Source organism: Notamacropus eugenii, chromosome 5, assembly GCF_028372415.1.
Source record: "Notamacropus eugenii isolate mMacEug1 chromosome 5, mMacEug1.pri_v2, whole genome shotgun sequence".
Lineage (NCBI taxonomy): Eukaryota > Metazoa > Chordata > Mammalia > Diprotodontia > Macropodidae > Notamacropus > Notamacropus eugenii.
In genome coordinates, this window is record NC_092876.1 from 62,105,509 (window position 1) to 62,132,625 (window position 27,117).

General features: G+C 39.5%; 2 long non-coding RNA genes across 2 annotated transcripts; one reads left to right on the forward strand and one right to left on the reverse strand.

The window, feature by feature from the left end:
- Window positions 1-3,591: 3,591 nt before the first annotated feature.
- Window positions 3,592-5,570, forward strand: LOC140504372 (uncharacterized). Its single transcript, XR_011967079.1, has 2 exons — window positions 3,592-3,784; window positions 5,030-5,570. It is a non-coding gene; the product is annotated as an uncharacterized lncRNA (long non-coding RNA).
- A 6,763-nt stretch (window positions 5,571-12,333) lies between these two features.
- LOC140504373 (uncharacterized) lies at window positions 12,334-26,647 on the reverse strand. The gene is made up of 4 exons (XR_011967080.1): window positions 26,445-26,647; window positions 23,085-23,137; window positions 22,132-22,240; window positions 12,334-14,170 (listed from the first exon to the last, which is right to left on the reverse strand). It is a non-coding gene; the product is annotated as an uncharacterized lncRNA (long non-coding RNA).
- Between the last annotated feature and the right edge of the window lie 470 nt (window positions 26,648-27,117).

A 27,117-nucleotide genomic window follows, 5' to 3' on the forward strand; every position in this document is an offset into this window, starting at 1 on the left:
AAGGTAATCTTAAAACAAATCATCTCAGTTCTCTGGGCTTCTTCTTCTTTTTTTTTAATTCCCCAGAATTTAGCACAATGCTTAGCACCTAGTAGGCACTTAATAGATGTTTATTGAATGAATGAATGAATCTCAATTCTCTCATCTGGAAGATGGAAAAGGTTGAACTAAGTCCCTTCTAACCCTTCATCAGTGATACACTACCTATGGAGATCTGATGATTTGATGCATTTCCAGAGGGAATTTCCTAAAACAAGTCTGGCCATGTCATCTGATTTTTCCTGTGTTCCTGAAATCAAATGGTTGACTTTAAAACAACTTGGCCTTAGCCTTGCCTTTCCAGTCTTCTTATATTTGACTCTTCTGAGTCTATCTTCTGGAAACCCTGACCCTCTTGCATTTCCCTATCCACCACACTCCAATCTCCCACCTCCAAGACTTTGCACTGGTTTGGCCCCATGCTTGGAAGGCTCTGCCCCTTAAACTCTGACTCTTTCATCCTCTGACTTGCTTCAAAGCTCACCTCAAGTCTTTCTGGTGGAAGCCCGCCGCCAGCCTTCCCCCCCACACACACACAATTGCCAGTACTTTTTAGTACTCTCACTTAATAAACAGTTGTTGATTGACACTAATTGATATTACCTGAAATCCAATCCACAACCTGTGAAGAGATTAATAGCACTATGCAAAGTACTGGGGGGATTTTTAAAAGGACAAAACAAAAAACAAACACACAAAAAATCTGCCCACAAGGAGTTTTCATTCTAATGAAGGTTGTGGTTGTGGTTGTTGTCTTTTGTAGAAGAGGACCAAAATGACATCACCAAGATAAACTCAAGTTTCAGTGTCCGACTGTGGCTGATCAGACCAATACGAGCTCAGAATGCTCTACCACAGATTGGGCACAGATAGTCCGTGTAGATATTTGGGGTGGATACCCCAAATTTGAGCATCCTGTGTTTACTTTGTGTTGTCTCAATTCTGTTTTGCTCATAGAGCGCAGCACCCTTTCTGATGTGGGCACGCCATGTTGAGTGGTCCTGTGCCAGTGTCTCCCATGTCGCACAGTCAGATCCAAAGTTCTTGAGACAGACCTAGAGAGTGTCTTTGTATTGTAATGAAGGAGGCCACAAGTAAATAACCAGAAGGAAGGTAGTCTCTGAGGGCAAGCATTAGCAGATGGGGGAGGGGGGGGGAAGAGGAGGGAACCGGAAAAAGCCTCCTTCAGAAAGTGCGATTTGAGCTGAATCTTGAAATATGCCAAGGAAACTAAGATGGAAAACATTCCAGGCTTGGGGACCAGCCAGTGCAAGGGCAAGGAGCTGGGAGATGTAGTCTTCCTGTATTTGAGGAACTCTAAGTTGGCTGCTGTCTCTGGTAAGAGTTCTCGGAGATGAAACAAAGGGTAAGGTATAGTGAGGCTGGAAAGGTCAGAGGACTTTTTCATGACAAACCAGAGACATCACAAGCATTCTACTAGGTACAAATTGTGTTCCCTTGTCAGTACTTTCCATATACTGTGGTTGGAAAGGTACCAGAGAACTTGATCTGACTTGCAAAGGACCCTGAGGAAACCAGATGATGCTACCCTAAAAGAATAAGGAAGGAAATTTGTCTTTTTCCTTGCAAATTTTTAATAATTAATTCTTCTGATAATATGATAATACGTTAGACTTTTCTTTGCGTAGACCAAACTCTTAACCAATGGCTGTTAAGCCTCAAAGACTGACTTATCAATCTCCTAACTTTGTACCACCTTCCTTAGATTTTTGTCTTTTCTTCTCAAAAGATTATGAGAAGCTCAACCTTGTGATTCAGAGAGAAGCCTACTTCATGACCCTAAAATTGTATTCGAAATACTTCCTCCTTTATAGCTTTTAAGCAATAAAGAACAAAACTATCTTGGCTAAGAGAGACACGTCAGAGTAAGAAATAAATCCTTCCACTTTGGGGGCCTTGTGATTTCTTCCTGCTTAGTAGGAAACTTCCACCTCAGCTCTCTTCTGAAGCCCTTTGGAGGTCCAAGAGTTCCTTGGGAGATGTTAAGTGACTAGCCCAGGATCACACAGCTCTCTTGGGAGCCAAGTGGCTAGATTTGAAAGCTAGCCCTTCTATCCATTCTGCTCAATGTACTGTGTGTCCTACTGACTGTTGAAGAACCTGTGTTTTCTTGTTAATTGTTTGGCCAAATTAGCATGAGCAGCAAAGCAGGAGAGACTTAATCCATATTTTGTTGTAATCAGGCTGTGTTGAGTGCACAATCATCTGGGAACAAAAAGTTGAACACCTACTCAGCCCCCACTTTAGACTTGACTTGTAGCCTTTTCAAATTAAATATTTAACAATCAGTACTGCAGCTGACCTTGAGGCCATTTTCATCCTCATTGAAGGCATCTGACATCAACAAAGGCCACTGGTGCTAGATATTCAGGGAGAACAAAAGTGATTCGAGCTATGATTAGAAATAACAGGACTTAGCAAATGACTGGTTATATGGACTTCAGGTGAAGGAGAAGAAGCACAGTTGTGAGCCTGGGTGACTTTCCAGTATTGGTATCCTTGAAGAGATGAATTTCAATCTGTCAGTCAATTACATAGTATCTGCTTTGTACTTTCTATACACCAGGCACTGTGCTAAGGGAAGGGGCGGGGAACTGACAAAGACAGTCCCTGCTCTCAAGGACCACAGATCAGTGGGGGAGAGAAAATGCAAACAACTGTGATGGTGGGTGGTGGTTGTTGTCCTTCGTCTTCAAAGAGGACCAAAATGATGTCACCATCGTAAAGTGAAATTTCAGTGAGTCCGACTGGCTTATCAAACCAATACGAGCTCGAATGCTCTACAACTATGAACAGACAAGATAAACACAGCATAAAGCGGGGGAGAGGACATGGTCAGACCTATTCTTTTAGGGAAACTACAGTTATCCCTTCCACATCTCGGGGCTTAGGGGCATGGCACTCCGAGATCTGTAACACTCTTCATAAAATTTTTTGGCCCTCCCTTCGTACCAGAGAAGAAGTCTGAATTTTTTTTTCTTTTTCTTCTATGATACTGATGTTATGCATACTGTACATATATTTTATGCATTTCTGAGTTCATAAACTTTTTCTGTGTCATCTGCTGGCTTTCTCATGTTGTCTGCATCTTCCTCAAAACTCCCAGAAAATTTCTATTTAATTTCTTATGCCGACCCGCAATGTATAGAAAACATTTTTAGGAAAGTTGTAATGTGGAAGGAATAACTGTTACTTCAGTTTTGGTCATGCTCAGTCACATCTTAGTTTCCTTCTAATTTACTGGAGGCATCCAGAAGCTTAAATTAGCAAATTTATATAGTTCTGGGAGTAATTTCAGTGGTGGCTATTATTACTATGATAACCACTCCTAGTAGCCTAAAGAAATTGCCTTCTCCTGGCCTCATTCTTTCACTCTGTTTAGTGAGTATTTTAAAACAACAAACAAACAGCTCAGCCCCTTCCCTGCTAGGGGCAGGGCATGCTAATGGAGAAAGTTTTTGTTATGCTAAAGCTCCCCAGTTCAAATGATCTATTTTTTATTCTTGTTCTTATCTCCCAATCCCTAGGCCTTTCTTCCCGTCTCCTGGGAGATGCTTCTCTCCCCACCCCTTATACCCAAGGGCAAAGGGGAAGATACTTAACCTGGTGCTTCTTCTACTCAGCTCCACTGAATTCTCTCTCTCCAGACCTGGAGGACCAACCTACAGATCCAGGATTCCAGGATTCTCAAGAACTCACAGGTCTGAGGGAAACTTGGAACTAGGTAGGTTTGTTTGATTTCTAAAGGCAGGAATCCCCCAAACCCTGGAGAATTTTGGGGGTAGGAAACCTTTTTTGACGGTTATATTGAAGTTCAATGACATGGTATTGACCAGTCTGACGATGTGAGTGTTTGACTCAGAAAAAACTTGGTGGACACTTGGGGTAAGTGGGAAACTGGATCTCACTGACCTCTTCTTTGCCTGTTATTCTAAGCTTTCCTTAGTTTGGGCAGGGACCGGGAGAGTTTGGGGGCTATCCCTGCACTCATTTCTACACTTGGCCATCCTCTCAACTACTTATTCTTGAGGACTATGTCCCTGATGACTAGGTAGGGAGCCCGATGATATGGAGGGAAGCGGAAACTTTCTTTTCTCTGCCATTATGGGTTGGATGCTTCTTTCTTTCTCGGTGAAAGGTTTAGATAATGGGGATAATGGCGAGCAACCTGTTCTCATCAATGCCCTCCTCTCTGAAACTGGTTTTGTGAGTGCCTTGAAGAACTCTCAGTCTGAAGGCTGTTCCAGACCATTAAATGTGTTGGAATGAATGGAAGGATGGGAAATGAGTGGAAGGATGGGAAATATCTGAATATCTTATGCACTTTCTATATATTAAGAGGAGAATAAGCATTTGAGCTCCTACCAAGCACTGTGCTACAAATATCATTTGGTCCTCACAATATCCCTGGGAAGTAGTTGCTGGCATTAATCCCATTTCACAGTTGAGGAAACTGAGGCAGACAGAGGTTAAGTGACTTGCCCAGGGTCACACAGCTAGTGTTTGAGCCCAGATTGGAACTCAGGTCTCCCTGACTCCAGGTCTTTCTCCACACATCTCCCATCATAGCCCAAACATCAGCTCTCCTGGCTCTCCGTACACCTTTCAGTTTTCCGAAAACTGTTAGAGAAAGCCTAAGAGGAGGCCTGAGGATCCCTTTCTTGTATGGATTTGTCTGGATGGCTGCCAAGGTCCTTTCCGACTGAGCTGCTGTGATTCTGGACACGGAATTTCTCTGTTTTAAGGAGATTTTATTAAAAGGAGGCCAGCCCAAGGAAAGCAAAAAGAAAATAGAATTTCCTAGGGCTTTAGTAATTTTTTTTCCAAATTAGGGACGTTAATGGAGTGAGGGGGTGGGGCCAACTCTAGGAGATTGGGTGGTCTGGGTGCACTGTATATTCTGCTAACTCTGTTTTGTCTTACCGCTTCTCAATAGATTTCTGGGAATTTCTGTTTCTTGATTCCTTAGAGATTAGGGCAGAAAATCAGGACGGGCAAGCCAAGCTGTCTCCCTGTGTGGGAATGCCAGTGCCGATGGCACTCCAAGCTTCACTGCAAGAAACGGAGCCCCTGGTGGTGAACCAAGAGGAGGATTCCATCCAGGACCAGGACACCACTGACCCCAAGAACTTCCAGCAGAAGTTTAGAGGTGCCCGGGACAAAGACGCTGCTGGGCCCTGGCAGCTGCTCCAACACTTCCGAAGGTGGCTGGACCCAGCGGTCCGCACAAAGGAGCAGTTACAGGTCATCTCAGCTGAGGACATCCAGGCCCTATTCCAGGGATAGAAGACAGATGTTCGAATCACTGGTTACGATGCCTCCCATGGAAAAGGCGCCCTGCTTGTCAAGGAGTGAGCCAGGTCCCTGCCGAGGCCAGAGAACCTGTGCCTGGGATTTAAGCTACTATTTAACGCTTTTCTTGGATGGTTTGATCGTTTTTATTTTAAATTTGCTGCGTGCATCTTTATTTGGATTCCAGATACCATATTAAAATTTGGTTTTGACTAAGACTGGTATTTTGGTGACAGGTGCTTACTGCTTGGGAAAGGTGAAACAGTATTGGGTGGTGGAGTGGGTAGGCTTAAAGATTAGGGTTCTGCTGCTGCTTTGTGAGTTGGTAGAGACTGGAATAGTTTTGACCCTTTACTTAATTTTACCGAGGCAGTCAGTAAACTTTTATTAAGCTCCAATTGAATGCTAAGCCCTGTGGGTACCAAAAAGAGTCCCTGCCCTCCAGGAGCTTAGGGACCACTGGGGGAGACTGCATGCAAACAATTATATAGAGAGCCAGCCTCTTACAGGATAAATAGGAGATAATTAAGAGAAAGAAGGCCTTAGAATTAGGAGAGGCTGGGGAAAGTTTCCTGTAGAAGGTGGGGTTTAAGGAGCCCACGTTGTCCTGAATAAAAGGGACTGTTGAAAATTTAATCAGGCCTCGGAATATTTCCATATGGTGACCTTTCCTCTGTCCCTATACCTTTCAGATAACCAGCGGGGACCATTACAATCCAGGTCTCTTTACAGGGCAGTGTTGGAAGGCAGAAGAGGACAGGCATTAATTTCTGTTCCAGCATTCCTTATCAAGCACCAAAATTTTGTTCTATATTGATTACATTTCAAAGGCATGCCTTCCTCTGGGAGAGATCCTTTAAAAGCTAACAAAAATAGGGAACATTTAAACAGTGTTTACTGTGTGCTCGGTACTGTGCTAAGAACTTTTACAAATATTATTGTCTCATTTGTCCCTTACAACAACTCTGGGAAGCTGGGCTATTGTGATGCCCATTTTACAGATGAGGAAACTGAGGAAAGTAGGTTAAGTGACTTTCCCAGGGTGACAAAGCTAGCAAGTGTGTTAAGGCAGGATTTGAACTTAGGTCTTAACTCCAAACTCTGGGGGCTCTATTCACTTCACCATCTAACTGCCCTCCCCCTTATGCCCTTTGCTGTACTTTGGGAGGTCCCCTATTCTTATTCTCTATTAGCAACTCATTCTTCAGAAGGCTGGCTTACTTTGAGTCCTAATGCCCTCTTCTGGCATACAAGAAAACACTTATTAAACACCTGTGTGCATTGGTTGGTACCTGGTGAAGGAAAGAAGAAGGGAGCTCAAAATTTAAATAAGAAAAGAGTTCAAGTGGTCCTGGAGTTTAGAGACAGTTTAGTGGCTAGAGCTGGACTTGGAGGTGAGACCTGAGTTCAGATCCTGCCTTAGACACTTCACTATGACTGTGGGTAAGTCACATAACCTCTGAAAGCTTTAGTTTCTTAAACTTTGTTGTTGTGATAACCAAACGAGAAAAGAAGTGCAACCATAAAGTGTCATATAAATGTTATCTAGTATCAGAGTGTACCAGGTCAACACAAGCAAGGCCAACAGAGCGTAGGGCTCTGGACCTGGGTTCATGATCCCACTCCTGAAATCAACTGTGTGATCTTGAAAAAATCACTCTCTGAGCCTCAGGTCTCCTCATCCAGAAAATGGGGATAATGTCCGTCTAGGGGATTTGGTGAAGTTCAGATGAGATAATGTATGTAAAGGACTTTGCCACTTTAAGCCACTCTGTAAAAGTCAATCATAGGACCTCGGAACAAGGCCTGGGATGGGGCCTGGCTTAAGGCAGGCCCGGGCTGGTGAGCTTGGGGCAGCAGTCTGCACTTGAGGACCATAAGTGACCCCGAGGCCCCAGGTTCTCCACCCCTGGCTTAGGGAAGCCCCTGGTGAGAGACATCATCAGTCTCTCCACTGATAACAGCTGCACTAGTAATATCTCAGACTGGATTTGAACTGGTCTTCCTGACTCGAGGCCCAGTATTCAATCCACTCTGCCATGGAGAGTTGGCACCACAAAAATCTCTTGGAATTCTTTATCTGTACTCACACCATTAGGACCTCATCACCTTGACTACTGTAATCAACTACTTTTCTAAATTAAATTTTTTTCAATTGTCAAGCATTTCTTTTTTCCCTTTCTTTGAAAAAAAAAAAAGCCCTTGAAACAAAACAAAAATCCCCATAGTCCAGCAAAAACAAATTGTCATGTTGTCCGTGTCTAAAAAAAAATCTCATTCTACATTTCTCTATCACCCCCATTCCCCCACCTCATAAGATGGGTAAGACTTCATTATCTGGCTCTGGAATCATGATTGAGCAGAGTCTTTTAATTTGATTCCCTGAATCTGGTCTCTCTTCTCTCCAATCCATCCTTCACATAGCATCAAAATACATTCCTAACATTTAAATCACTCTCCTGTTCTTGAAGCTTCTGTGGCTCCTTATTTCTTTTTTGATAAAATTACACTCTTCTATTTGGCTTTTAAAACTCTTTACAATCTAGTTCCAATCTTTTTTCTGGGTGGTTATACAATACTCCTTGACTAGGAGAGGCAGCTCAGCTTTCCAGGAAGCTAAAGAAATAGCAGATTTTCCTCAGGAATAAGCCTGAAGCCTGGGGGATCGTTGAACTATTTCCAGAGAGTTTTTGTCAGGACTGGTCATTAATAATAGTAGCTAACATTTACGTGGTGCTTATTATGTGCCTGGTACTGTGTTAAGTACTTTACAATTATTATCTCATTAAATCTTCACCACTCTGAGAGGTGGATGGTATATATATATAATCCCTATTTTAAGATAAACTGAGGCAGGCAGAGATTGACTTGCCCAGGGTCACATATCTAAGTCTGACAGGTACATCTGAATTCATCTTCCCAGTGCTTTGGCGCCACCTAGCCGCCTTTTGGCTGAGAGCCTGGCAGTCCAGTTCAGGGCTGTACCAGAGAGAAGGCAGAAACAGCCTCTCCCCAGACCAGGGGTCGGCTGAAGTCAGCTCAAACAGGCTCCAAAGAGCTGATTGTTAAATTTTCAGAGGGGGGGGACATCTATACCTCTTGTGGTTTTCCTACTACTTGTGACTTCATTTGGATCTTTCTTGGCAAAGATTATCGAAGCAGTTTGTCATTTCCTTCTCCAGATCATTTTACAGGTGAGAAAACTGAGGCAAATAGAGTTGTCATTTGCCCAGTATCACACAGCTAGGAAGCATCTGAGGCTGGATTTGAACTCATGAAGATGTTTTCCTGACACCAGGCCCAGCACTCCATCCACTGAGTCTCCTCGTTGCCCATTTTTATACCTCAGTAATTAACAAATACTACAAATCAAAGTTTGATTTATTGGTTGATTGTCTAAACTTTAAAAAGTGAGAGTAAATGTATATAATGCAGATTAAAAGCGTGTGCCCCCAATTCCAAGTAGGTTGCCAAAGGTTCAGGTAAGTTACTGAAACCCACATGAACTCATCCTAGACTCCTGCTGGTATCAAGGAAGCCAGCAGAGACAGCAAAATAGGGCAGTTCTTGAAGTACTGTTCAGGGACTACTGATGGGATTCTTTGAACCAAAACTAGGTTCATAATAACACAAAGATGTTTTCATTTCTAACATGGCAAGCATCAGTAGATATAATCCACATAAACACAAGCTTTTTAAGGGGGGAATGATCCTCAACAATTCTCATGAACTGAAAGGGGTCTGGAGACCAAAAAGTTTGAGAATTGCTGAGACAGAGTATTGACTTTGTGATCGGGAAAAACTTGTATGCATTTGATGCAAAGTGAAGTAAGTGGAATTAGGAGAACATTTTATAAAATTGACATTGTAAAAACGAACAATTTGAAAGACTTAAGAGCTCTGACCAGTACAATGATCAATCTTCATTCCAGAGGACTATAATGAAAAATGGGACCCATTTCCTGACCCAGAAGTGAAAGAATAATGTACAGAATGAAACATATATTTTGGGGAATTTGTTTCACTTGTTTATACAGATTTGCTACAAGATTTTTTTTCCAGGAGAAAGAAGAAAAATGTATATTTGAAAAAAAATTAATTTAACAGTAACAATAATAAAAGCTAGCACTTATAAAGCACTTCACAAATATTATTTATCTGATCCTCATGACAGCTCTGGAATGTAGGAGCTATTATTATCCCCATTTTACGGATGAGAAAACTGAGGCAGATAAAGTTCTATGAATTTATCAAAGGGCTAAGAAGTGTGAGGCTAGATTGAAACTCAGGTCTTCTTTATTCCAGGAACAACATTCTATGCACTGTGCCACCTCCCTTTTTTTTAATTAAAAAGATTACATTTTAAAAATTGTTTTACAAATTAATTTTTTATTGAAAAAAAGCTACTTGGATTCATACCCAAATGAAATGCGTGGACCTCACCTATATCTTAGAAGTAATAAGAGATTCTGACTGCTAGGTAGTGCAGGGGATAAAGTTCAAATCTTGTCTCAAAGACTGATTAGTTGTGTGACCCTGGGCAAGTCACTTAACCCTGTTTGCCTCAATTTTATCAACTGTGAAATGAAATTAATGTGGTATTCTAGCTATCATATTATGCTTCTTCTATGAAATATCTACAAATACCCAGCTCTCCAAAGGGGAAACATCTTGCAATAGGATTTGGAGCTGTAAGAGACCTTAGAATGTTGAGGGAAGGGAACAAGGATTTATTAAGCCCCCTACTATATGCCAGATGTTATTCTAAGAGATCTACAAATTATCTCATTTGATCCTCACCACAAATCTGGGAGGTAGGAGCTATCACCCCCATTTTACAGTTGAGGAAACTGAGGCAGATAAAGGTTAAGTGACTTTCCCAGGATCACACAGCTAATAAGTGTTTAAGGCCAGATTTGAATTCAGGTGTTCCAGACTCCAGGCCTGGCGTTCCATCCACTGAGCCATTTACCTCCCTCAGAACAAAAAAAAAAATGTTCCGAGAACAGGAAGGAATCTTACCATAGAACATCTGATGTGGTCTAACCCTCTTCTTTACAGAGCAGGGAACTGAAGGCCAGAGAATGATTTACTCAGGATCACACAGGCTGCACACCAAAGCCCGGGTTTAAACCAAGGTCTTCTAATTTTAAAATTTTTTTGCATCCCCCCATGAAATGTCTTTTCCTTATTGATTTTTTTTCCTGTCCTTGCCGTGGTGCCTCAGGACTCTATGAACCACTCTAAAGTGAGTGTAGGAACATCAAAATGGATTCCCTCCACCCTTGGAGGGACTGATCAGACCAGCTCCCAGCTTTCCTGGTTCTCACACCTAGTATCAGCTTCTGGTGATGTGTTGTAACTGCAAGCAGAGGACTTTACTTGGACACTTGGTATTTACTAAGAAGATTGTCGTAACTGTGACCTAGGGGTGGATGGATGGTGTGGACTTTACTTGGATGCGTGGTACTGATTAAGGATGTTGCTATCAAGGTCATGCTTTACTTTATTGGACACTGTTCAGTTTACTGCTGAATAAATAGAGAGTTCATTATACTATGTGATTAGACCCTTGAAATTATTCACAACAGCAGTGCTCAGGTGTGCTGCTGAGATTGGTGTTACATGTGTGTGTCTGCTCCCTGTCCCCTGGCCTCTTCCCTGTTTCTAGAACCCACTGCTCATGGTTGAACTCCAGTAGTAATGAGGGATTATGGAAAGAACATCGGATTTAGAATTCAAATCTCTACTCTGTTCTCATGTCATCTTGGACAAGTCACCACACCTCAGAAACTGGGGCCTCAGTTTCCTCATTTGTAAAATGGTTAGATGTTATCTAAGTTCCTTCCAGATAAGTGCTGTCACTTATGTTTATGGCCATCCCACTTTTTCCTTTTGATCCAAACTTCCACTCCTATCTTAACCAGTTCCTAAACTTTTGTGGGTGAGGGAGGAAGGAATGGAAGAAGTTTGTAAAAATAATGTTTTCCATGACTACACATGCAAAATATCAAATTGCTTGCCTTCCCAATAATGGGGGGAGAGGAGGGAGACAGAGAATTTGGAACTCAAAATTTGAAAAAAGAATATTAAAATTATTTTACATATAATTGGGGAAAATATTAAATTATACTAAAAATAATGCTTTCCTCTTATTCCTAGGTAGCTTCTTTTTCATGCATTTATTTGTCTCTTGTTTATTATAAATTTAATGGACTGCCATGGGCATAGAATTCTTTACCTAATGTTACCTGTCCTCTGAACTCCACATTCCATCTTTGGCCTCTGTTTAACCCCACAAACCCTTTCCCCTGTCTGCAATTCTCTCTTTCCTCATTTCTGCTTCAGCATGCCAGTCTTTTATTTATTTGTTTGTTTTTAGTTTTCAGCATTCATTTTTATAAGATTTTGAGTTCTAAATTTCCCTGCCTTTCTCTCCTCTCTCCTCCCCAATACAGCATGCAATCGGATATAGGCTATACCTGCACAATCATATTAGACATATTTCCATATTAGAATGCCAGTCTGGTTCAGCTCAGGTGTGTCTTCTTTCATGAAACCTTCCCTGAAAAGACACTCTTCCCTCTGGTGAGAATGTTTTTATGTAGCACCTACTATGTGCCAGGCACTGCGTGCTAAGCCCTTTATTTCATTTCATCCTCACAAAAACCCTGGGAGATAGGTGCTATTATTACCCACATTTTATAGATGAGGAAACTGAGGTAGACACAGGCTAAGTGACTTGCCCAGGGTCACACAGGTAGGAAGTGTCTGAGGCTGGATCTGAACTCAGGTCTTCCCATGTCTAGGCTCAATATTCTCTTTCCACTATGCCACCAGCTCCTTCTACTTCTATGTGTGCATCTTGTATCCCTGTGGCACAATGTCAGCTCCTTGAGGGCAAGGGTTGTTCCAGTTTTTTTCCTTTGTATCCCTAGTACATAACACTAAACCTGGCACATAGGAAGCACTGAACAAGTGTTTGATTTTTAAAATTTTTATTTTGTTTTCATAAAGATCTGCCTTCTTTCCTTCCCTACTGAGAAAGCAAGAAAACAAAATTCCCTGTTACAAATGTATTGCCAAGCAAAGCAAATTCCCTCATTGACCCTGTCCAATAAGTCACCAAGTTGATTATTTTCACAATATTGTTGTCATTGTATAAATTGTTCTCCTGCTCACTTCACTCTGCATCTGTTCATACAAGTCTTCTCAATTTTCTCTGAAACCATCACCTTTGTTTCTTATGGCACAACAGTATTCCATCACATTTATATAACATAACTTCGACAACAGCATGTTGAATTGAATTGAACCTATTGAACCTGATGGGGCTGAAACCCTCACCTGTATATGGAACTATATTCAAACTTTTCCATTGTGGTAGAACATGTCAGAATTGGAGCTTCATTGGTGACAAGGCATTATCAGAAAAAAACTTCACTGAAATTGTTCTCATCAAATACAAGCAAACAAAATAGGGAGGAGGTCTCCAAATAAAACCTTAAAATTAAAACTATATTTCCTTTTTTATTAATCTTTTTAGGATTGAAGATTTAGATTTGGAAGGAACTTTAGAGATTATTGTGTCCACCTCCCTCATTTTACAAATGAGGAAACAGAGATACAGTGAAGCTATGTGTTATGTAAATATGTATATGACACATAAAAAATACATGTGTCACAGAGCTAGAATCTGAAGTAGGATTTGTGTATTTGTTGCCTTCTCAATGGATGGGGGATAGAGTACAGGGAGGGAGAGAATGTAAAACTAAAACTAAAATGAATAAAACTGAAGTAGAATTGAAACCCACGTCATGTTGAATTTCTAGTCCTCCTTCATTTCTAAATATTTCCTTCCTCCCTTGCCCAGTGAATAATCCCTCATAAAAAGTGTGGGGGGAAAGCAGTTCCGCAAAACCAACCCACACATCAATACACAGTGTTTCACATTCATATTCCCTGTGCCCCATGTCTTCAAAGAAGGGAAGAAAGGTACATTTTTCTTTACATGTTCATTAGAAAGTAATACATATAATTTACATACTATACATATACAACCTATATCAAATTGCTTGCCTTCTCAAAGAGGGGGAAGGGAAAGGAAGGAGGGACAGAATTTGGAATTCAAAATTAAAAGAAAAACCAAATGTTAAAATTTGTTTTTACATGCAATTTTTTAAAAAGTTAAAAACAAACAAAAAGAAAAGACTATATATAATCCTCAAGGAAGCATAAGAATGAATAGTTTTAAACAGTTTAAAATTTCAGGAATGATTATACTGGTAGAAAGAGACCTAATCTGAGATACCTGGTGCTGGTTCAAGATCTCCCAGTGACAAGTTATGTTATTTAGGGCAAATTATTTCACCTGTCTAGATTCCATCTTCCTCTTCTGTAAAATGAGAGTACTGAACTAGAAAATAGTCAAGGTTCTTAATTTAAGGTCCATGAAATTAAAAAAAAATTGATAGACGTTTCAGTACAATTGGTTTCCTTTGTAATCCTTTGCATTTTACTTTATTAATTTAAAAACATTATCCTGACAAGGGGTCCAGAGGCTTCACCAGACTGCCAAAGGAGTCCAAAACACCAAAAAGGTTGGAAACCCGTGAACCAAATGACTTCTCAGGTTTCTTCCACCTTTAAGGTTCTACGTGTAACCCATAGCTCATTGCTGGTGTCCTGGACTCACAAAGACTAGGTTCAATCTTGAAGATTCCTCAGCTTTAATATTCTTTGGCTTATGCTTCCATCTAGAAGTCTCCCTGGGAACATCAGAATCTGACTCTCACTCTTCTATGGACACTCAATTCCCCTAAGAGCACAACATGAATAAAACACAAAACATAGAATAGTTTTAATAAAAGGGACATAAAGAATAGAAGACAGGAACAGTTAGGCAACACAATGGATAGAACATCAGTCCTTGAGTCAGGAGGACCTGAGTTCAAATCTTACCAGCTATGTGACCCTGGGTAAGTCACCCCCAACTTTTTTGACTGCCTCAAAAAAAAAAAAATAGAAGAGCAATGCGTATCCTAGCTCCTTAGAAAACTAATAGTATGTGCTAGAAGAGAGGACTAGAGGGATGGTTTCAGAAAAACCTGGGAAGACATGATGCAAAGTGAGGTTAGCAGAACCAGAACACTGTACACAGTAACTGCAACATTATAACGACAATCAACTGTGAAAGACTTAGCTGCTCTGATCAGTCCAATTAAGAAAATCAAATTGATACTGTTTCCATTTTTGTAACAAATTCTATTCTGTATCATTGCTGACATTTTGTATACTAAGTCACATTTTTTTGTTTCTAAGTATATTAGTTTATAAGTTCAGCTTTCCTTTCTAAATTAATTAGGGTTAGAAGTTTAATTTCCTGGCTAATCACTGTTTTCTTTTGTCAAGGAAATCTGTTATCTTTGAAGGATGCAAGTGGACAAGTGGATGCCGGGGAGTCTGGTCTGTTTTTTCTGCAACACTAGGTGTCCTTCAAGGAAAGACTATTATCATCGTGACACTACCTAGCCATGCAGGTGGACATCACCAATGACCTTTCCACAGTGAAAAGATGGAAGGAGGGGCCGTTCCTAGCCCTGTGTTCCAAATTTCCCTATTTATGATGCTGCCTTCTTACTTTATTTAATATGATCCTCCTTTTATCCATGAAAATTATCTCTCTGCCCTCCTGAGATCTTTTGGCTTACTGGGGAGCTAAGAGACTCCTTTTATTGGTAACTGACCTTACCAATAAATTGAATGCGCTCAGAACTTTGTGCCTCAATTTACTTAATTTCAATTGGGACACAGTGATCCAAAATGATGAAAAATGCTCTCCACCTCCAGAGAGAGAACAGATGAACTCTCAGTGTCAAATGAAGCATATTTCTTCATTTTTTATTTTTCTTGCCTTTTCTCCCCTGAAAGTGGCTAAAGTGAAAACATGTTTTGCATGACTTTCATGAATAATGGTCAATGGGTGGCAGAAGAGAACGAATATTGAGCTCAAAATTTAAAAAAAAGAATGCTAAAAAGAAATAAATGAAAAAAGGGATAACTATAAGAAAAGGAATTTTAAAAAGAGAAATTTATTACTACTTTTTCTTCCTACCCCTTCCAAAAGAAAAAAAAAGGGCAGACCATGGGAAGTCCACCAGAGTCCAGAGGAAAAAAACAAGAACAACATCATGACACTGATAGCTGATGGATAGGTCACTGAAAAGCAGCATCGAAGTCTCTCTGCCTGTCTGCTTCTTTCTGGACTCCTGGCTCCCTCCAGCCTCTCTCTGCACAATCATGCTAGATCCAGTCATGGCACAGCCAGATACTTATGGTGCCTGTAGTCCTTGGCAAAGCCCTAGAACCTCTCAGTACTTTCCATGCAGTTGTTGCCCCCATCTTTTCCTTTCACCATTGGGAACCCCCTTTGTGGTTCTTCTCTCTCCCATTTATCCCTGCTCCCAGAATTTTCATGCACCCTAGAACCACATCTATCCTGTACATGGGAGGAGAGAACTACTTGAATTTTTTTTGGAATGACTCTTTTCCACATATTCCTTGCTACATTTGGGCCAAGGTTCCTCTCCCCATTAATGTTCTATGATTCTAGGCCCTTTTCTTCCCTTTCTTCTATTTCTCCCTATCTGATGTTTTCATGACATCTCACTAAAGGCCCTTTGCTAATCCTCCTCCAGCTGCAAGTTAAACCCATCACTCTTGGAACCAATGCTAATTTTTGCATTTAGTTCTTAAAGCTGAGTATGACTCCTGGGTTCTTGGTTAAGCATAGGGCCAGACCAGTCATGGCTCTGTATTATATACATGGAGCTCTCCTCCATGTCCTCAGAATCTGGCTGCTTTTTGGAGTTCCAGCCCACAGGATATATGGGCAATTACTTGATTGAAATCTGTATGCTTGGGCATCATGGACATTGGCATCTCTTTCCCTGATGCGCCTCTGCTCTTATTTCACACCTTTCTATGTTTTCTCTACCTCTATCTTAAGGCACTAAAATGATCCAGTGGATAGAGACCTCAGTTCAGACACAACCTAAAACATTTCCTGGGTGGGTGACCCTGGGTAAGTCACTTAAACACTGTTTGTCTCAGTTTCATTAACTGCAAAAATGTGGATAATAATGGTACCTTCTTCCCAGGGTTGTCATGAGGATCACATGAGATATTTGTGAAGTCCAAGTATCCAGTATCCAGCACATAGTAGGTACTTAATAGATGCTTGCTTCCTTCTTCCTTCCATATGTTTCTATTCAGTTCTTAGCCTTTCTACCATGTAATCATGGTAGACTCTGCCAATATATCTCCTACATCTAATCTCTTCTTTCCTTCAATCTCTCTAATGAAGGCTGAAAGATACATCTTCCACATAGCCAAGGGACAGTCCCTCTGCTTTATGGGTATCTGAAAATTTCAAGAGAAATCAGGAAAGGCTCTCAATTTAGGAGAGGATCTCATAGACCAGAATGACCCGGGATGGGTTGTGGTCTGAATTAGGGGGTGATGTGTAATGGGTAGACAAAATCAGAGACATCCACTGGGGTATGTGAGGATTTATTTAGTTATGCTCTGATAATATTATTTTCCCTAACTTTGTGTGTTTCCTAATACCTCCTAAAGTACAGACTCTTTAACTTAGCCTTCAAGCCTTCAATCTAATCCTATTTCTACCTTCCCAGCCTTATTCCCCTCTATTGGTCATATACTCTATGCTCCAGCCAATCTGTCTCTTAAAGACATTCTGTGTTTTCTTACTTTTTCATTTTTTGATACTGATCATGCTGAGCCCCACCCTTGGAACACTCTGCTGCCTCCATCTGTACCTGGTGACATTCCAGGTTCAGCCGCAAACTTACCTTCTCTATGGGGCCTTCCCCATATTTGCAGTTAATAAAAAATACTCCTAGCACAAGCCTACCTTAGCAACGGAATAACCATTAACAATTAACAAGAATTAGAAGCCATCTCTCCCGATTTCACAGAATTTTATATTGGATTCATATTCTAATTAAGCAAGCAAGGCCTTAATAAGTGTTCAATGTGTATGATGCACTATATAAGGTTCATAGGTGTATGGGAAACAATATGGAGGGGATAGCAAGGTAATTTTAATGGAGGAGAAGAAACTAGCTGTTAGAGAGACTGTGAAAAGCCTCCAGCAGAAGGTAACACTTGATACCAGTTCCAAGTCTGTATCCTAAAAAGATCATGAACAAGGGAAAAAGACCCACAGGTACAAAAATATTTATAGCAGCTCTTTCTGTGGTGGCAAAGAATTGGAAATTGAGGGGATGCCCATCAATTGGGGAACGGCTGAATAAGTCATGTTATATGAATATAATGGACTACTACTGTGCTATAAGAAATGATGAGCAGGTGGATTTCAGAAAAACCTGCAAAGATTTACACAAACTGATGCTGAGTGAAAGGAGCAGAACCAGGAGAACATTTTGCACAGTAACAGCAACAAGTGTGATGACTGACTTTGCTAGATTTAGCTCTTCTCAGCAAGGAAATGATTTGTTAATTCTAAAAGACTCATGATGGACAATACTATCCACATCCAGAGAAAGAACTATGGAGTCTGAATGCAGATTGAAGCAAATACTATTTTCTTTTTGTTTTTTCTTTCTCATGGTTTTTCCCCTTTTGTTCTGATTCTTCTTTCACAGTTTGACTAATGTGAAAATGTCTAATATGATTGTACATGCATAGCCTATATCACATTGCATGCTGTGTTGAAGAGCGAGGAGGAAAGGGGAAAAATTTAGAACTTACACTCTTATAATAATGAATGTTGAAAACTAAAAATAAACAATAAAGTATATAGGTACACACACATGTATGTATACATATGAAGAAGGTGATGCCTGAGCTGAGTCCTAAAGAAGACAAGGGATTCCAACAGTCAGAGATAAAGAAGGAAAGAATCTGAGACACACGACTAAGACAAGAGGTGATGAGGACCTGAATGAGGGTGGTGGGCTCCTGGGTAGAGATAGAGGGCTAGGAATATTATGGAGGTGAAATTGATGAGATTTGGCAATTGGCTGTCAATGTCGGGTAAGGGACAGTGAGAAGAGAATGATACTGAGGTTGAGAGACCTGGTGTCTGGAAAGATGGCAGTGACCTTAACAGAAATAGGGAAGTTGGGACAATGGGAAGGTTTGGGGAAAAGACGGTAAGTTCTGTTTTGTGCTGGGAGTTTTTACTGTTCTGTTTTTTCTTGTGTGAGTTTAAGATGCCTCCAAGGACATCTAGTTAGAAATGTCCAATAATCATTATATTTACCTTTTTATTAGTCTTAATTTCCCTGTTTTTGACTTAATACCTGTGTACCCTTGGCCATATTATTTCCCCTTTTGGGTCTTTGGTTTCTCATCTGCCAAATGAAGGATGTGTCCTCTCAGGTCCCTTCGAGCACAAGATCTCAAAAGCTCATCTAGAAATGCTGAATAATAAGATCTTAGACCCATTTAGCCCTTTGGTCCTGACCTCTGATTTCACAGTCAAAGTGACTTCCTCTCTCCATTAGCTCAGATCAGCAAGGGTGTCACAGTTTCTATTCTGAGAGAACTGGGAGTTTAAGTGATTTTCTCTAGGGTCAAGCAACCAGTGTGTGCCAGGAGCCACAGGCTCAGCTCCAGGTCCTTCCTGGCTTCCATGGTGGTGCTCTGCCCACTAAACCAGGACAATACCTCTCACAATATCCCTAAAAGGGTGGGCATGCAGAAGAAAACCAGGCCCAGAGAAATGAAGAGAACTCTTCCATCACAGAGCTGGGACTTGAACTCAGGTCCTCCTGACACCAAGGCCAAGGCTTTTTTCTAAAACATGCTCAAAATCATCGAATTAAGAGCTGGAAAGGACCTTAAGCCACCAGCTCCCTCATTTGACTGAGGAGGAAGCTAAAACTGAGAGAGGAAGTTGGTCAAGGCTTCTGACCATCCAGGAAGCTGGGTAAGACTTCTGGCTGCTGCCTTAGGTTTGAGGACAAGCCTTTAAAATGTAAATTGACCTAGTGGGGGGTGAGAAGGGGGAAAGGTTGGTGAAGCTAAAGATTGAGCTTTAGGTGAAGAGATCAGCATCTTCCCATAATTTAGAATTTTATGTTCACGTACAGCTTTTCTCTCACTGAAAACATCAACTTTCTCCAAGACCAATACCAATTTATCTTCTATCTATATCTATACATCTTGTATGTACACAATTGTTTGGATGTTTTCTCCTCTATTAGACTGTGAGCTCTTTGAATACAGATTCTGTCTTCTACCTTTCTTTGTATCCCGCAAACACAGTGTCTGGCATATAGCAGGTGTTTAAAAAATGTTAGTTGACTGCCTGCCTGCCTTGCCACAAAAGGGAAAATTCTCATAGGTAGATCCATATTTTCTTTTTCCTCTTTCACAAAATATTCAAATTTCATAAAACTGTAGAGGGAGGGTAATGTGTTGTGGGAAGGTTTGGAAAGACCTTGATATAGTAAAAAAGAACCCTGAATTAGAACTCAATCTAATTAAGACTTTATTAGGCACTTCCTAAGTTCCAAGCACTCTAGTAACATCTGGGTTACCCACTCAAAACTTCAAATCTATCAAGTGAAGTACGCATACATGAGCGTTATCATTACAGCTAACTTTTACGTAGCGCTTTGAGGTTTGAAACACACTTTATTTGTATTATTTCATTTGACCCACATAACAAGGGCAGATGCTGTTATTATACCCATTTTACATATGAGGAAACTGAGGAAGACAGGAATTAAATGATTTGCCCAGTCTAGAGCTAGTAAGTAGCTGAGGGAAGATTTTTGGGGAGAGTAAAGGAGAGCATGTGGAGAGACTAAATAAATTTTTCAATAAACAAAAAATACCTTTCTCCCATATCTCCCTTTACCCATCAAAAAGGAAAAAAAAACCCTTGTAGCAAATGTGCATAGTCAAGCAAAAAAATTCCCTTTTTGGCAATATCTAAAAATATGTCAGGGCAGGCCAGTGGTGCCTAGGCAATAAGACTCATCTTCCCAAGTTCAAATCTGGCCTCAGACACTTAACTAGCTGGGTGACCCTGGGCAAGTCACTTAGCCCTGTTTGCCTCATCTATAAAATGATCTGGAGAAGGAAATGGCAAACCATTCCAGTATCTTTGCCAAGAAAACCCCAGATGGGATCAGGAAGAATCAGACATGACTGGACCGACTTAACAACAAAAAGTATGTCACATTCTGTATCTTGAGTCCATTATCTCTCTGTTAAGAGGTGGGTAGCATGCTTCATCCTCAGTCCTTTGGAACCTTGTTTATTGAGGGAAGATTTGAACTTGGGTCTTCCTGACTCTAAATTTAGCACCCTATCTGCTGTAATACCTAGTTGTCTTGTACAGTATTTACAAGGTAATTTTAAGAATGGGGAAGCACCAGCATTGAGATTAGGAAAGTCTCCTTAACCTGACCTTCAAAGGAAAGTAGGGATTCTAAGCTATAAACTATATGAAGCTGGGCAAGTTACTTCCCCACCCCCACTCCCACCCCCATCCCCATACCACCCTTGTTCTAATGTTCCCTTTCTGCTAAATGAGAAAGTCTTAGTCTTTTTGTGTGCCACGGATTGTGGTAGCAGTGGTGTCACCTATGGGCCCCTTCAATCAATCAATCAAAAAACATTTATCAAATGCCTACTAAGTTCCAGGCACTGTGCTAGGTGCTGAGAATACAAAAAGAGGCAAAAAACAAGTCTCTGCCATTAAGGAGCTTTCAGTCTGATGGGGGTGACAACATATAAACAAATACAAAGCAAGCTATGTACAGGATAGATAGGGAATAATGAACACAGGGAAGGCACTAGGATAAAGAGGGGTTGGGGAAGGCTTCCTGTATGAGGTGGGATTTGAGTTGGGACTTAAAGGAAGCCAGGGAGGTCAGTAGCTGGAGATGAGGAGGAAGAGCATTGGGAACCATTAAGAGAAAATTTCCAGAGTTGAGAGATGGAGGGTCTTGTTTGTGGAACAGTTAGGAGCCAAAGTCAGTAGATAGAAGAGCACGTGTTGGGAGTAAGGTATAGAAAGGGTAGGAGGGAGCTAGGTTAGGAAGGGCTTTGAGTGCCCAATGGAGCAGTTTGTATTTGTTCTAGAAAGCTGCTGGAGTCTATTGAGTGGGGGTGGGGTGGAGGATGATGATATGGTTGGACTATTCCATATTTCAGAAGAATGTTTTTAAATACATGAAATAAACATACAGTAGCAAAACAAAAGTGTGATAGCACACAGAGGACCCCAGATCCCCAGCAAACACTCCAGCAGGGTTTAGAAATGTACCATGGTAGAAAGAATTAGGATTCCTCTCTACACCTCACCCAACCCAGGAATCCAGAGAGGCCCCAGGGACTTGTGTATAAACTCTGATAGATAGGGTCTGTGTAAGGCCTAGAGAAGGCAGCCCCTGAGGCTCCAGGCAGATCTGTTGTAATACTAGCAGCCTAGCCCTAGCTGCTTCAAAAAGGCCCTAGGCAAAATCCAGCCTGAGCAGTCTCAGAGGCCTGGAGCAGCAGTCCAGTCCAGGAGAAGCCTCAGAGCCCAGTAATTGAGGGAAAGGAAGAGGGAGTCCCCAGGGAGAGCACTGCACTGGAGAGGTCCAGGAGGCCCTTTCAAGAGGGACCTAGTCTGGGACCAGGCAGACCTTCCTCATGCCAATCAGTTTTGGAGCTTGAACCAAGTACAAGCCCTCAACCTAGATACCAAGGAAAACTGAATCCCACAAGGCATACCTTGGTTTGAGAGATGCATATGGGGAACCGTGAGGAGGAAAGCAACCACACAAGTCCAGGTTAAGCCTCAAAGGACCAATTATCCTGGGCAGGAAGACTTCAGGACCAACTGGAAGAAATAAAACAAGAGATACAGATTTGAAAAACTGGGTCCGGAGGAATGGTAACACTTTAGGACAGAGAGTAGAAAACCTCTTTTAAGAACCAAATGCCCTGAAAATGATTAGAATGGGCCAGACAGAAAATAATGACTCAGTAAGACAAGAAATATTAAAACCAAAGGATTAAACAGACAGATGATGAATGTAAGAAATGCAATATCAAAAAGTAACTGACCAGGAAAACATCAAGAACAGATAACCTAAGAATTATCAGTCTATATGAAAATCAAGATACAAAAAAGCTTGCCTGCCGTATTTTATGGGATCATAAATGAAAACTGCCCAGAACTTTTACCAGAAGGCAAAGTTAAAATAGAAAGAATCCATTGGGCATCCCTGAAAAGAAACTACAAAATGAAAACTGCCTAGAACATCACAGCTAAAACCTAGAATTTTGGGGTCAAAGAAAAAATACTACAAACAACCAAAAACAAAAGAGTTCAAGTACCAAGGAATCACAATAAGGATCACACAAGGCTGGCACATTAAAGGATAGGAAAGGTGGGAATATGATGCCAAAAGGCAAAAGATAAATACTACAATGGAAGATAACCTATCTAGAAAAATGAAGTATAATCCTATGGGGGAAAAAAGGGGTCTTTAATGAAAAACAGAATTTCTAAGTACTTCTGATGAGAAAGAGAGAAATGAGTAGGCATTTTGAAATGAAAATGGAGGTTCAAGAGAAAAGTAGAAAGGTACAAATATCTGTCTAGTTGAAAAGGAATATGCTGGGATGGGGGCACCTGAAGTCAGGAAACCCGAGTTCAAATGTGGGCACAGATTACTTACTAGCTGTATGATCCCAGGCAAGTCACTTAACTCTGTTTGCCTCAGGTCTTCATCTGTAAAATGAGATAGAGAAGGAAATGGCAAATCACTCCAGTATCTCTGCCAAGAAAACCCTATATAGGGTAATAAAAAATAGGACAAGATTGAATCTACTTAATAACAATAACAAATGTTAAGTTGTTTATATGTTAATAGGGGAAAAAGGAACAAATGTCTTTTCAGATGGATTTTTCACATGGACTTTTTGTTCCTGACCTGGGGTAGAGTCTTTTGAGCTCACATTGGTCTGATTAGCCACTGACTGAAATGCTGTACCTTGATCCCAACATAGTGATGTCATTTTGCTCCTCTCATAGAATGGAGGGTAACAACCCATCAAACAACCAATCCTTAAGGATCATAGAGAATGGTAAAAATGGCAGAGGGTAGTTTTGTTCTGCTTTAATGATCTTAGGAGAAATTAAAAAGGGGGGGACAGGAGACTATAATGGTGAAGAAAAGTTAATCAAATTAAGGGAGAAATAGACAATAAAACTATAATAGTAGGAGACTTTTCAGACATGGATAAAACTAACCAAAAGACAAACAAGAAGTTAAATACTTGAATAGAACTTTAGAAAAATTTGAGATGATAGATCTCTGGTGATTACTTATAAGAACAGAAAAGAATTTATACATATTTTTCAGTTGTACACTGCACTTTCACAAAAATATATCCATATATTCGGGCAAAAAGACCTCACCAAAAAATGGAGAAAAGTAGAAATACTAAACATTAAATTTTCTGATCATGATATAATAAAAAATTATGTTTAATAGAGTCCTTAAAGAAAAAATTAAAAATTGGGTACTAAATAAGTGAATTCTAAAGAATTGGTGGGTCAAAGAACAAATTACAGAATAGAACATTTCATCAAAGAAAATGATAATAATGAGACAACATACCAAAACTAATGAGATATAGCTAAAGCAATTCTAAGGGGGAAATTATATCTTTAAAAACTTATAGACAAAAGAACAAACAATGCAATAAATTGGGCATGCAATTAAAGAAACAATATACAACAAATCAAAAATCTCTAAGTAATGAAGTAGAAACTGAATGTTAAAAGAAGAGATTTTAAAAAGTGAAAGTAAATAGACTATTGAATTGATAAATGAAACTAGGAGCTTTAAAAAAACTAATGAAAGTCAACCAATCTGATGGAAAATCAAGAAAAAGAGAACAAATTAAAAAGAAAACATTTAACAAAGAAAAGGAAATTATTGGGATTTATTTAGCCCAATTATAGGCCAACAAAATTGACAAAAATAGAAGGAGATGAAATACTTATGTAATTATAAAATATAAAAGAAGAAATAGATTACTTAAACAAATACCAGAAAAAGAAACTGAATAACCCATAAATGAACTCCAACGGACAAAAACAAAAAACAAAAAACTTCTGAAACTAGAAGGATTCATAAGAGAATACTATCAAACATTAAAAGAACAATTAATTTTAATACTATCTAAATAATTTGCAATAATAAGAAAAAAAGGCACTTTTCCAGTATCTTTATATAACACAAATATTATCTTAATATCTAAACCAGGGAGAAACAAAGCAAAAAAAGAAAACTATAGAAAAATACTACCAATGTCCAACAATGCAAAAATTTAAACTAGATATTAGCAAGGGTACAACAATATATTAGACAGTTTATACACTATGACTAGATTGGATTTATACCATGAATTCATGGTTAGTTCAACCTAAAAAAGTCTATAATATAATAAACCATGGCAGTAGTATTTTTAAAACTCAATCAACAGATGATGAAAAGACTTTTGACAATATTCAATACTTAAGAAATAAGCATTATCACTCTCTGCCGATGATGTGATGGTGTATATAGAGAATTCTAAAGAATAAACTAAAAATTAAATGAAACTGCAATTTTAGTGAAATTACCGAACATAAAATAAATTCATACAAATCATCAATATTCTTGTATATAAACCAAGAAAATCCACCCAGAAGAGTTATAAAAAGAAATTCCACTAAAAATAAGTACAGAGGCTATAAAATACAGGAATCCAACTATTAAATATTTTTTTTTCCAGAAATAGAGACTTCAGAGTTTAGAGAAATATAAATTGTTCCTGGGGAGGTCAAGTAAATATAATAAAAATGACAATACTATCTAAAATAATATAATTATTCAGTTTTGTACCAATCAAAATGTAAAGAGGACATTTTATAGAGCTTTGGAAAGACAGTAATGACATTGGTATGGAGGGGAGGAAATTCAAAGATCTCAAGGATAATAATGCATAAAAGTGGGAAGAGAGTCTTACCAGTACCAGATCTCAAAATAGTCATTATTAAGGTGATTTGTTATTGGTCTTAAAGGGAGTGTAATAAAGAGAATAGATTAGATATGCAACATATAAAAGTAAACCCAAAAAAGTAAATCCAAAATCCTCAGTTTAGGGCGGGGGGTGGGGTGGATGTTGGGGAGAGGAGGACTCGCTATTCAAAAGAATTTTGGGGAAAACTGGAAAGCAGACTGGCAGAAATTAGGTTTAGATCAGCACACACATCATATGTCAAGATAAGCTCCAAAGGGATTTTTGTTGTTGTTGCAGTTGTTTTAGTCCTATCTGACCCTTAGTAACTCCATTTGGGACTTTCTTGGCAAAGATACTAGAGTGGTTTGCCATCTACTTCTCTGTATCATTTTACAGATGAGGAAACTGAGGCAAACAGAGTTAAGTGACTTATCCAGGGTCACCCAGCTAGAAAGTATCTGAGACTGGATTTGAACTCAGGAAGATGAGTCTTCCTGACTCCAGATCAGGTACTCTATCCTCTGTGCCACCTAGCTGCCCACCACATTTATACATAATCTAAATATAATAGATCACATGATAAACAAAGGCCAAGAGCAAGAATGAATTTTTCAGAATTATGGATAAGAGAAGAGGTGATGACCAAAATAAATTACAGGATCATGCAAAATAAAATGGACTTTGGATAATCTAAAAAAGTTTTTGCATAAACAAAAATAATGCAGTAAAAATTAGAAGGGAAACAGGCAATCGGGGAATAAATCTTTGCAGCAAGTTTCTCTGATAGAAGTCTCATTTTCAAGATATAAAGAAACCAATTCAAATGTCTAAGACTAATAGTCATTTTCCAATAGATAATTGATCAAAATATATGAACAGGAAGTTTTCAAAGAAAGCAAACCAAGTTATCAATAAGATACTATTTAAAATTATATATATGATTTATATTATTATTATATATTCCATATATAACACATAATAATAATATTATTTAAATACTTTGAATCACTAATTTATTTTCTTACCCCTTAAATGAGCCATCTATTCATTTCACATTGGTAGCTCTCCTTTGGACTCCATTATGTCCTATTGAATTGTCTTCCTTCCCAATGTCCTTTTAGCTTCTTTCTGTGTGTTGTCTTCCACCGTACGATTTTTAAGCTCCTTGAGGTCAAGGACTGTTTTTCTTTTTCATATTTGCACCCCCAGATTGGCACATCCTGGGTACCTAATAAATATTTATTTAGAGAAATGCAAATTAAAGCAATTTTGAGGTTACTCTGCACACCCATCAGATTGGCAAAGGTGACAAAATTGGAAAATGACAAAGCGTCTGCAAGAAAATAGGTTCACTAGTGTACTGTTGTCAGAGCTATGAATCAATAGAGCCATTCTGGAAAGCAATTTGGATCTATGCCCAAAATGTTACTAACCTGTGCATTTCTTTTCAGTCATTCATACAATTCCTAGTCTTATACCACAAAGAAGAAATGAATCTATGTGTACTAACATATTTATAGCATCTTTCTTTTCTTGGCAGTCAAATGTTAGAAACTAAGTATGTATCTTCTTTTGGAAAAAATGGCTAAACAAATTGTGGTATGTGAATGTAAGGAAATATTATTGTTCCATAAGAAATGATGAAATGGACAATTTTAGAGGAAACTGGGAAATTCTACGAACTGATACAAAGGAAGC